General features: G+C 38.2%; 1 pseudogene; it reads right to left on the bottom strand.

The window, feature by feature from the left end:
- Nucleotides 1-11,044: 11,044 nt before the first annotated feature.
- On the bottom strand, nucleotides 11,045-12,386 carry LOC118796031 (annotated as a pseudogene).
- Between the last annotated feature and the right edge of the window lie 1,163 nt (nucleotides 12,387-13,549).

Raw genomic sequence — 13,549 nt, 5'->3', positions numbered from 1 at the left:
GAGCTGGAGAACTTCCAATAACATGGGTCTCAGCCAGAGGCCCGAAAAGATGGAGAATAACTGCAACATTCGCAGTGGTCCTTAACAGAGAAGTGTTTCATGCATGTCTAATGTCTAACATGCTTAGGTGGAGAGGCCTGTACATGGATGTTTGTGCATAAAGGAAACTCAAACTTCATTTATGAGTCATGGTTTGGCAAACATTTGTATGAAAGTTCAGAAAGTGCTGATCAGTTCATGTAGAAGGTGATAACTATCAGCGTTGTGCAAGTTCACACTTCACAAGAGCTAGCTCAAAGTTCAGTTCACACAGATTAAAATGAACAAGTTCACGTTCATTGTTACCAATTTTGAATTTTGAACAAGTCCCAGTTCATTTCTTCCATTTTTTAACTGAGCTACTCCAGGGACTATTTTATGTATACGTCTATATGCGCAGTGATTGTTACGCGGGATATGGGCAGTTGGTTGCAATCTGATGAGTTGCACTAATAAAAATGTCTCAAATATGGAATAACGCCATCCCTGTTTATTCATCAAGCAGTAACTTTAACACATCCAAGGATTCCGAATCTCGCGCAAAACTGAACAAGCTCAAGTTCATGTTCTTTAGTTGCAAATGGATACGTTCAAGTTTACTGTTCACTGAAAAAATAAGCACGTTCAATGAACGCACTCTTTTAACATTTTAACAATAACATAACAATTTATGTACAACGCTGATAACTATGATCCGATTCCACCTGTTGGATCTGTATCCTTGATACAGAAACAGCTAAACATTCCTATTTGATACATGCTCATGTAAATAAAGTTGTTACATTTTCATATAAGTTAAGAATCTAAATGGAAAACAGTACATGTAATTCTCCAAACCCCTGCCTGTCTGTGCCACTTCTGATAGGCTGAGTTTTTGCCATCTCACTCCAGCATCAGATAAATGTAAGGAAAACATGATTCAATCTAATCAGATGTCAGACGCATCAAAGACAAATGCCAAAGTCATCCCTGCTTTCACATGCAGCTTTCTCTTATAGCAGAGAGATGTGACAATCATCTGCATGACGGTTGTTTACATTCCATGAGCACACCACCACAGTTGCAAAAATCGTTACAAGTGACACTTGACAACAAAGGGTATTCTCACAAATGTGTTCTCAAGTTAATGGGTGGATGTTGAGTAATGATTGTAAGGCTGTGATTATGTATTTGTCTTCAGGTGTTTGAAGATTATAAGAAGGGTCAGGATGAAAGCAGTAGATTTGAATAGTGTTCCCTGGCTGTGTCTGTACATTCATGAACCTGGGCCTGGCTGCAGCTGTGGCAGTCCTGATTTGATGAGGTTTAGATGTGAAGGTGCTGTTTGGGTAAACTCTAACCCTTTCCTTCAAGTTTCAGCAATGTACTGTGTTTTTTATCATTTGTTAATTAGTAGATCAGATGTGCTATGGAAGAATAACACAACTTTAGAGACTGGGGTTATGAAATCTGCAGAAAATCTGGCAACCCCCGTGCTTTGACTGGATATTTGTTTGAGAAGGTGAACTAATATTTGCAGACATATTGACTCACCACCGTGTCAGGGATTACAAATGGTTCTTTTGTGTTTGGTTTTCCTCTGCAAAGTAAACAGGCCTTCAGGATCGAATTGATATGTATCATATGCATGTCTCTAATTAGATAATCCCCTCCTCAGATGAGAGCACTGCTTAAAAAACAAAGTACACAGACATAGCTGGCTTTGTGACCTTCCACGAGGACTGCTTAATGGGTCTTCCTTTGGTAGCATGCAAAGCTGATAATTTTGAGGCATTTTTGCCCTCAAAAACATTTTTCAGTTGTGTTGGTTTTCCTCTTTCCACAGCATCTTATCAATGGATTTGTCAGGGTTCCGCCCCCCTAGCTGTGGTGTTTTTGTTTTTCCCTGTCCATGTGCTTTTTGTTTTTCCTTGTGTTCCAGCCCCGCCCCGCTCCCCGCCTGGTCCCCACCCATCTGATTGCCCCATTACCTTCACCTGCCTGCCTGCTCACCTGCATCCCATCTCCTCATCAGCCCAGCCCTATTTCTACCCTGCTTGTTCCTGTCTTGTTTGCCAGTTTGTCTCAGTGTTGTCATACCTGTTTCCTTCCCGCCGGGGTTTTTTTTTTTTTTTTTTTTTTTGGGGGGGGGATGTCTGATTTCTCTGTGTTTGACTCTGCCTGCCCTTCATCTTTGTTTTCTGCCTGCCGATTTGTCCCGTTGCCTGATCGTTTGCCTGCCCGGTTCCTGACCCTGCCTGCTTCTGTTACCGACCCTGCTTTTGTCCATGGACTGCCTTCCGGTTTTCGACCCTGCCTGCTTTTGTTTCACAACTTGCCTGCCGTCATAAATAAACCCGCCTGGAACCTGAAGCTCTCTTGGTCTGCGACTGAGTCCTTGCCTGAGCCCTTACAGGATTACGAGCTGCCTGTCAAATTTATTGTGGTCATTAGACTTAAAAGGCAAAAGAAGACATTGTATGAGGAAATACTGATACTTGATTTTGCCATTGTTTAACATCCAATTTGAAATGGGGTAAATCAGTGAGTCAAGTTTGTGTCGTTCACGAATATGTTACTATTAAAGCAATTGCAGATCCTGGTAAAAAAATGTATTGTGTCATGGAGAGATCATAAGCTAAAGAATGAAAATATTTATTGACTTGAATTTACTCAAATTGAATTTTTTAAACATACTTCACTTTCAGCCCCTCTGTAAGTTGACATAACCTATTGTAAAACACACAGTATATAATATAGGGTGTGTCACCAATACAGGTGCATTCAGGATGGTACTGGTTATTATAGCACTATATTGCATGTGTAGATGTGCTTGGTCTTTTTCTTTCTGTGCTGCTGTTCACACGACCTTGCACTTTTGTACCAGTGCTTTGTAAGTCACTCTGGAAAAGACCATCTGCCAAGCATCTCATGCAACTGTAACACACTTTTAAGGTCTCTGTAAAAAGACCCTGAGTATTTGAAAACTGTTTTGTAAACGCTTGCTGTGTCCAACCGATCACTGCTCCTGGGTTTGTTTTTCAGAGGAGTGTTTTTGGTATCTAGATAACATTGTGAGGAAATTTCTCATTGTCATAAGATGTCGTAAAACCTGGCACACATAAAGGAAAATAAGCATCATGTCATGCCAGTCAGGTGCATCAAGTGGATAAGAAGGATGTTCCACCCTGTTGAAAAATTACACAGCCCAATCATGAAATACGTTAGCTGTAACCGGCCTCACAAGTTACCAAGTGATTGTAGATGTGTGTGATATGCCAGCACATAGAACACGACTCCGGTTGAATAATGGTCAGTGATCTCACAGTCAAACAATCAAAGTGTCATATATCCGTGCCATCTCTTGTTGAAGGATGACCTCATCTGAAGAACCAAATTATATGATAATGAGGTGACATTCAATCTGTGTTTCTTTTTCCTCTTCAATGCGACTGCACCCATACCACATCCATTAAGAAACAAAATGTTTCTGTGAGCCAGCCACCTCTCTCATGAGGCATTGAATGCAATGCTGTGTGTCAAACCAGTGGTGAAATCTGTGAAAAAATGGAACCTGGAAATCTGGGAATAAAAGAAAAAAATGTCCTGGGAATGAAAATGGAAAGGTGCGGCTCTTGCAGTTGCCAAAATCCCATGGTGTTGTGTTTCAGACCCATTTCAAATGAATTCTAGACATTTGAGATTGTGTTAGCATATATCTGTGGTTTTTATTTTCTGGCATTCAGCAGATAAATTAAACTTTGTGGCATAAGAGGAATCAAGGAAATTATTTTATGTAGAGGTGGGTGATATGGACCAAAAATCATATCTCAGTATATTTAGGCTGAATGACGATACACGATATAAACTATATGAACAGAAGTATTTGGCCACACCTGTTAATTATTGAATTCAGGTGTTTCAATCAGACCCGTTGCCACAGGTGTATAAAATCAAGCACCTAGCTATGCCATCTCCATTTGCAAACATTTGTGATACAAAATGGGTCGTTCTGAAGAGCTCAGTGACTTCAAGCGTGGTACCATGTGAGGATGCCACCTTTGCAATAAGTTCGTGAAATTTCATCACTGCTGGATATTCCACAGTCAACTGTAAGTGATATTATTAGAAAGTGGAAGCGTTTAGGAACAACAATAACTCAGCCACGAAGCGGAAGACCACGTAAAATCACAGAGCGGGGTCAACCACTGCTAAGGAGCATGGTGCGTAAAAGTCGCCACTGGCATTAATGTCAGCACAAAAACTGTGGCGGGAGCTTCATGGAATGGGTTTCCATGGCCGGCTGCATGCTGAAAGGGGTTTCCCTCCCTGTTTGAAAATATATAGCTGCAAAATCTGTAAATGAAAAATTACATAAAACAAATAGCCTATATTAAATAAAAAATATCTCTGGGAAAGACAAGGAAATACATGAAGAAATGTAAAAAGACGAGGAAATGCATGAAGAAATGTAAAAAGACATGCTTGAAGAAATGTAAAAAGAGGAGAATTGCCTAAGGAAATGTAAAAAGACAAGGAAATTCCTGAAGAAATGTAAAAAGAAATGCATGAAGAAATATATATTCTTTTTTGAGTCATTTATTTATTTCTTTAATTTTGATTTTGGCAGCTTTTGTCCTCCATATGATTGAAGTACAGTCTGAGGCATTGATACTAATGGGTACTCCTGACATTTTCAGCTTCTGCACTCCTAATGTCTGATAAACATTATAAGTAATGAGGAAACAACCTTTTGGTTTCTCGTTATAACAAAATAATTAACTCATTATCACGAGAAAACGAGCTAAATTAACCTGTTATCACGAGAAAACGAGCCTTGTTATCTCAAGATAATGAGATGAATTAACCCGTTATTGTACAAATTATCACCTGCAAGCCTTTAAAGGAATCTCAAGTATTATGGATGCCATGGACCTTGTAGATATATGGAGACTCAGAAATCCAGATCTTCCCAGATATACTTGGAGGAGATGGGATCAAGCTAGTCGTATTGACTACTTCCTAATTTCATTCTCTCTGGTACCAAAAGTTAAAAAGGCATTAATTGAAGACAAAATGAAATCCGATCACCAGCTCATAGCGCTCCACCTAGTACTTACCGATTTCCCTAAAGGCCGAGGATACTGGAAATTTAATCAGAATCTTTTAATGGACAATACCTTTTCAGCCAAAACAAAAGTTATTACAGATTTTTTAAAAATAATATAGGTTCAGCAGATCCTCTCATTGTGTGGGATACATTTAAATGTGCCTTTAAATGTAAAGCTTTCAAATAAACAAAAAAGAATCCTGTGAAGGCCTAATTACAGAAGATTAGCTCAGACAGGCAATAAAGTCATTTCAACCTGGGAAAACACCTGGCCTTGACAGCATCCCAATTGAGGTGTATCAGACTTTTTATGATCAAGTTAAAAAACCATTACTTACATGTTTTAATTATTATTCATACGATAAGGGTGTACTGTCTGAGACCCAACAAGTTGGTTTAATTTCTTTATTACTAAAACAAGACACCAGCGGCCAAAATAAAGACCCAGTCTACCTAAAAACTGGAGACCTCTTACACTTCAGTGTTGCAATGCTAAAATATTAGCAATGTATATAAATGTATAGCCCATCCCATTAAAAGTGTCTTGTCAGATATTGTCCACTACGACCAGTCTGGGTTTTTACAAGGTCAACATATTGGGGTCAATATTAAGCAGTTGCTGGAAATTATAGAGAATTACGAAATATCAAAAAAGTCTGGTTTAATTTTTATAGCGGACTTTGAAAAGGCCTTTGATAAAGTTCGTCTAGATTTTATTTATAAATGCTTAGATTATTTCACCTTTGGCAAATCTCTAATAAAATGGGTGAAAGTTATGTATAGCAACCTCACATGTAAAATTATAAATAATGGTCATATTTCATGTAATATTTCATTATCAAGAGGGGTAAAACAAGGTTGTCATTTATCGCCATATCTGTTTATAATGGCAATTGAAATACTTGCATTAAAGATAAGATCAAATAATAAAATCATAGGTGTAGAATTCCAGGGTCTACATACAAAGGTTTCAATGTATGCTGATGATACCAGTTTCCTGTTGTCCCCCCAGACCTGGATTACTTCTCCAATTTGTCAGGTCTGAAGCCAAATTATGACAAATGTACAATACTTAGGATTGGGTCTCTGAAAAATACAGCATTCACCTTACCATGTAATTTATCCATAAAATGGAAGGATGTATCCGTTGATATACTTGGTATTCACATTCCTGAAAATACGAGTAATCTCTCAGAAGTTAATTTCAATAACAAACTCATTAAAATAGACAAAATTCTGCAGCCATGGGGAGGGAAATATTTGACAATTTATGGCAAGATCACCTTGATTAATTCCTTAGTCGTATCTCAATTTCCGTATTTGTTTATGACATTACCTACACCAAGTGAATCATTCTTCAAACTATATGAGCAAAAAATCTTCAAATTTATATGGAATGGTAAACCGGATAAAGTTAAAGTTTTCACACCTTAATGATGATATTCTTTGCAACATATCCCCCTTTCTGAGAGAAGCCATACAAAGCTGGCTGCAATTCCAATTCCACCCTCCAGAAAACACAGAACAAATCTTATAACAAATCATATGGCTTAATTCCAATATCCTGATAGGGAGAAAGTTTATCTTTTGGAAAAACTTGTTTGATACTGGCATTATTTTTATAAATGATATAGTAAATAAGGAAGGTAAACTAATGTCCTATGAAGAGTTCACCAATATTTATGGTAAGGTTTGCCCTTTACAAAAATGAAAAAGAAGCATTGGTAAAGGAAGTGGCCAGGAGCTAGTCTGCCAACCACATATGAAAAATTTTAATTGGACTAAAAAGACAAGCATAAATAGAATATTAAATCAGTTTGTGGCACTGTTCTGGACAGGGGTTCAGCGGTGGTTGTCCCCATACTGTAGTCAGTTTTCACTAGACTTGCCCACCATGCTGTTGGGTGATCTAAGAAATGGCACCTAAATAATAGTTAACATTATAATACTTTTGGGGAAAAGATTTATTTTTAAGTCAAAATCTGTGGAGGCTTTGAGGACAGAAAGATTCAGACTCTTTATAAAACATCACAGCACAATTGAGGGTTACATGGCACAGGAAAACAGTAGGCTAATTGTATGTAAGGACAGATGGAAGGCACTGAGAGTGACAGTAGGCTGGGAATAAAGAATAACATAGACATATGTAGATATGTGTGAATATTGATATGTGATTTGGATAAATGTACTTACTGTAAAATATATATATATATATAATAGAAAAAAATGTGTAAATGGAAAAGGCATCATGAGTGGATCACATAGATAACCAAATATGTCAAGTAGCAAAGAAGTGAACAGCTACAGGAAATATGGATGAGTTGTCCCTGTATGGGGGGTTGGATAATGATGGTCTGTGAAGTGAAGGGGAGGGGACTAGGGCATAATGAAAGAAGGAAATCAAAAAAGTAATGACTAATGTATTTCTTTTGTCCTTAAAATGTATGTTTTGTTTTGTAAATATATAATAATAATAATAATAATAATAATAATAATAATAAAAAGGATAAAGGAAAAGAAAAATAACGGGGAGGGGGGCAGGTAGGATGGGGGGTGGGGGTGGGGGGTGGTAACTAAAGAAGAGGTTGGAATACTGACCATTGATTTTGGGTGGAGGATAGGTAGAGAACATTCACTTGCTAGTGGTGAGACAAAAGACTATTGATAAATATTGTATCTATTTTATTTTTTTCTGTTTTCTTTATTTTATTCTATTCTGTTATTATCCTTTTTTCTCTTTTTTGTGTCTTCACCTTCATCTACTTGCTGTAATTCAGTAATATTATTGATCCTGTTGCCTTTCTTCTTGAGCTTAATAAAGAGGTCCTCCAAAGAGGGGGGGTGGTGGTGGGCAAGGAAAAAAAAACGTATTCACGAGAAAATGAGCTTTGTTATCTCAAGATAACAAGTTAATTATTTTGTTATCTCGAGAAAACCAGCTTAAATAATTGCAAGCACGGCCGTTCTCGGCTTCTGTAGATAAGGTCATTTAGACTATCAGAACATTGTATAGTTTGTTTGTTACATTGTATTGTATAGTTATATCCATAGTTATGTCCAAAATAGACTAGAAGCAATTTATCTGATGTGCAGAAAAAATAGACCAGAATCTGAGAAACTGCTTTATAAAGTGAAAGGTGGAAAAGCTGTTGGAATGAGTGCACAGAGGTCACAGAGATGTCTATTTTAAAGGCCTACGAGGAGCACAGTATAATCTAATGAATAGAATAACTGTAATATAACAGAGCAAATATTACAAAGAATGCAGATGAAATACAGATAAAAACAAAGAACAACTTGGGTTGAGTTGTTGGAGTGACTGCACAGATGTCACAGATAAAAACTTTATAATGACTATGATAAATACAGGTACAAAGTTAGGATCTACATTTGACCTTTGATGACCTTTTCTACAGATGAAGATACAGGGGATAACACAAGTGTGATTTTAAGAGAACAAAAGATTAGGCTGTGTTCCTCAGTCACTAAAACACATACTAACTTATAGTTAAAGTGCAAGTGTCTGTCAAACTCTGAACAATGTTACCAGTTGCAAGCACCTGGAAACTTAACTTAAGAGAATGTGTGTATGTGGAGCTGCAAAGCTTGTAGAACACAACCAGATACTGACAGGAAGGTCATCCCACACAGCTCAGCTCAAACTACCAAACTGTCCATTTCTTTGAGAGATCCAATGTCTCAGGTCAACAGATATGTTCCAAAATCCTGAGAGCAATTGTTTCATAAAATAAACAGCCAGAAAAACAACTTTTACATTTTAACACAAATTCCAGTATTAAAATGCAAGCATGTCACAAGTTGGCAGGGAACACCTTTTATCTTATGAATCATGTCATGCATCGTGTCAGCTATTTATCTAGTATTCATTAAGTACAATAATAATCATACAACTCACCAGGAACCAAGGAAAGCCATATGTCATACCACACTCTATTTTATGATTTGCCCCGAGCCAGTGGTGAACTATACTATGCTATTTGGCTACTGATATTCACTGTAGTTATGTTGAAAACTGAGAATGTTGTGATGTGATGGACCATTTTTGGTATATCTTAAAGCAGGGGTGAGGATGGGAAAAGCAGGTCACATTATTTTAGATCATTTCTGCCATCTGATACAATTGCTGATATGATGTGATCCGATACCATTTTGTTCAATTTGGGTATTACTGCCTGTCATCCTGCTAGTTGTTCCTTTTTCACAAGTTGTACATAACTTCATGCTCTTGAAGTAAAAAAATAATTTACTGTAATTATTGCATATTAAACATTATAAGTTATTTTTGTTGCTGTGGGTAAAGTCACCTATAATTTTGGACATTCTCCAACAAAAACAACATTGAAACTTTTCAGAACCAGTAATTAATTTATATGAACACATCTTATGCCTTAACTGTAGTGTCACAGAGCAAATGAGATATTTCATTTGAGAATGATATGGGCCCTGAGGTAAAGTGAATCTTCGTCAGGGGGATAGCCTGCATGTTAATGCACTTTTTTTCATATTATAAACTGGAAGACATGGCCCTGGATCCTTCAGTGTATTCTGTACATGGGTAAATGTGTTCAGTCATTTCCTGCTACAACATGATATAATTCTTTGACAGAAACAATGGCAACATACATGCACCGCAACACAAGATTGTTTGACAGCAAGTTTTAATTTAAAAAAGCACAAACAATTGAGCATCACCTTTGAAATATTAAGTTAAATAATTTAATAGAATTCCTTTGCAGTCCAGCTGCTCTTTTAAAAGTAGTTTGTATGCTGCAGGAACATCAAAATGTAACTGTGCAATCCACAGCACAAGTTTCACATTAGGCATTGGTCATTTGTATCTGTATCTGTGTTGTGCATGCACATATGTAAACAGAACATACTGTATACCCATTCGCTGATGTTGTGTTTGCGTAGTCAGACAAATACATGAATGCCAATGCTGTTGGTCTCCGTTCAGAAATAACAATATAAATAATAGAATTATAAATGTAAACCTGGAAAAAAGTACAAGCATAAGAGAGTGAAAGCAGTTTTTACAAGTTCCAGTTAGGCTTGGCCTAAAATTTCAAAGTGAGTTAGGACACCGACCAACCAGTGTCTCTCTATAAGGTTCATTTATGGAGGTTTCTCTCACTCTAGGAGACCAGCATGACTGTACAAAACTCTCTGACCAGGTGTATGTTGTTTTCTTGTGAGCAGATGTGAGCACAATGTTCTCTTCCTATTGCTGTTCTATGGAACATTTTAGAGATTTGCATGGTGACTAATGCTTTTTTTTGGTGAAGACAGTGGGAGTTTTTGTGCTATAAGTGCTGTCTCTTTTAATGCATCAGATTATGGACATGCCCAGCCCATGCTCTTACACAGCTCCTGCTCATGCTTGTTTCCCAGTTTTCACAGCTGAAGTGATTCATTCACTGACCTGGCTCATTCTCAAACAGCACTACTGAGCCTGTTGGAATTAAACCTGTGACCTTTGGGTTCTGAGCCTAGACCCTTAACCGCTACACCGTACTAACCCCCCCTCTATAAGAACGGGTAAAGAAGGCTAATTCCTGTTGGTGGATAACAATCCCAACCAACATCAATCTTTTCCAAAAGAGAAAGAAAAACAAAGCAAAATGTATCACTGGTTAATACTGTGTTTTGCTAAGTTTTTTGAGAGTATTGCACTTGCCGTGAATGCACTCAACCAGAAGGGCATTTAATGTGGCTGAGGGGGAGGGGGATAGGGGCTGAGGGCCCCTGCAGCACTCTGTCCATAACTTTGAGCCTTCACAGACATTCTCAGTCTTTGCTCATTCAGGACCTCAGCATCTCTTATCCTGTGTGCTGAAGGGCTCAGCCCCACTAAGCATGTCTGCAACAGCCTTGAGCTCGGGTTCAAGCCCTCATTCATATCCCCTTCCCCATGGCCACAGTGCACAGCTCCTTGTACAGCTCCGATTGGATGAAGCGAGGGTACGAGCTGTTCTCCATCAGGATGAAGATCTTCTTCTGGGCAGTGGCAAAACACAAGGCTGTTGGCTGCTGGAGGCTCCGGGCAACCGCGTCTTTTGTCTGATAGTCAGGTTGATCTAAAAAAAGTAAAAAAGACACAAAACTGTGAGCTGGTAGACATGAATTGTGTAACAGTCGACCAGTAGTACCATATGAAATGGTTAAATGTGTGTAGGTGGTTTTTGCTGTAAAGTCTATGGCCATTTCTTATTACCATTTGTAATTTTGGGCCAGATTCCTCTACCCAGCAAGTACTGTACGCATAGATAATGTGTTATAAGTTAACAATGGGTTAATGTGCAGCTTCTTCAACCATGTTGACCAGTGGACAAAACTTTGAACTATGTGCTAATGAGGCTTAAAGAAACAGATTCAAATGGTTATCGTGTGTTCCGAAGTTCAGCAAATTCACCTCCTTTGGTGACTCGCTTATGATGAATTCTTCATAGATTTTCTCAGTGCTCATTGTGAGCTTCACTGGAGACGTGGAAGTCCTCACATTCAAGCCAAAACTCAAAGTTCTCCTCGCAGAACTTGGACTTGAGGAAGTCCCGGAATGTGGTAAGTCCATCTGTGAGGGATGGAGAGAGGAGAGTTTGCATAAATCTGAAGAGCAGCAGCAATCACCACGAATAGAATCACACCATTCCCATCTTACAGTCCGAGTTCAGCTCAACACAAAATCTGTACTTATGTGATCACTACTTACAGTGGTTGCACAGGACCTTTTCAAAGGACAGTGTCCACTGTTTAACCTCATCTGCAGTTGGCCTGGCATGGGAGAGAAACCCGTAAGCACATGGCTATTATTTGTCAAAGCCAGTAGAAACATGTCTAGCTCATTTGATGAGAAGTCAGTGAGTAATATTCAGGTAACAGTGATTTTATGTGATACAGAAGTGAAACATGACTTTAATGTGCATTTTGTCCATTTAATGTCAAAGAAATTGTACCGAAACTGAATACCTGTAAGATCTCCTTGAAGATGATGGCTTTGCTGAGGATTAATTCTTCACCCGGTAGCTGAGTCTGGATCTCCAGCTCAGGTGTCTGCATGAGGGACAGTGCTGCAGGTTAATGCACCCCATTAACCGTGTATGTACTATCAGTAGGACAACACACTATGATATAACAGCCAGTGGAACTTCATGAGCCATATTCAAATCACTCACTCGATTCTCTGCTTCTCTGAGGGAAACGCTGAGACGTTCTCGCAGTTTAAGAACCCTGTGTCCATTTCTATTCTCATGGGAGTTAACTGCAGTCAAAGAGCAAATGTACACACCTGACTGCACTCCTGCTCACACTAATCCAAGCACTGTTTGTTCTGTGACTACTCCTATGAGCTCTGGAGCTGGGACCATCCTGCCTTTACCTGACCTGGAATGTGATATCCAAAGCGACTTAAAAAAGTGCATACAGTAAGTATAGGGACAGGATGTGTACAGTTCCACAGTGAGACAGTTCTCAGCTGAGAGCAAGGTCTGTTTGAGGACACAGTACTATCAGATTTGTACAAGTACAGCCTATAGGGCAAATAATACGATACACCTTCAAACAGCAAACTTCAACAACTTCAAACGGCGCAATGAGCATCAGGGTAAAGGCGGCAACAAGGTACTACTACATTTGCTACTAATGTTCTTCTACTAGTGATCATATGAAGAAGCACAGTTTTAGATCACTTTTCATTCAATGTGCTTCAAAGTGGAATAAAAATGCACTAAAATGAGGATAAAATACAAAAATTACGTGGATTAAAATAATAAACACAGAAAAAGGGAGTAAAATCAATAACAATTTCATAATAACAGCCTTAAAAGAATGAAAAATATCCAGCTGTGTGAATGGATAACATGTATGTTGTAATTTTAAGTAATGGAAATTGCTCTTCTAAATGTCATATTATAAGTAAAGGGTATCAGAAACTCCATATGTAGACCAATTCCTTCACACCCAACACCAACATGCACATTAGTAGTGCTCTATTAAAATGGCCAATTTAAAAGGATACAGAGCAGGATCTGAATAAATTTATTATCATTACTCATGCAAACTCCTTGCATGATGTAGATATATATTTTTGTCAATAAATGTTAATTGAACATTTAACATTATTCAGACAGAAAAACTGTTTTTCCCTGTCTTCAAGAAACCTCTGAAGACACAGCTCTTCCGTTCTCACCTGAAACACTACCCATAAAGGAATTCCTCATGTCTCAAAACTGTTTCCTACTAAACTATAAAATAAAAAAAGAAAGGAAAAAAATGTAATCTGATGATTTAGTGCGCTCATTAACTCCACCAGCTAGCTGGTACCTTGTCTGGCCAACCATTGAAACCTGGTCATGTAGCGCTTCTAATATGATTGACTCCTTATGGTTTTTTGCTTGTGTTGTG

This window comes from Megalops cyprinoides, chromosome 20 (genome assembly GCF_013368585.1).
Source record: "Megalops cyprinoides isolate fMegCyp1 chromosome 20, fMegCyp1.pri, whole genome shotgun sequence".
NCBI lineage: Eukaryota > Metazoa > Chordata > Actinopteri > Elopiformes > Megalopidae > Megalops > Megalops cyprinoides.
This window is presented reverse-complemented; position numbering and strand designations above follow the sequence as displayed.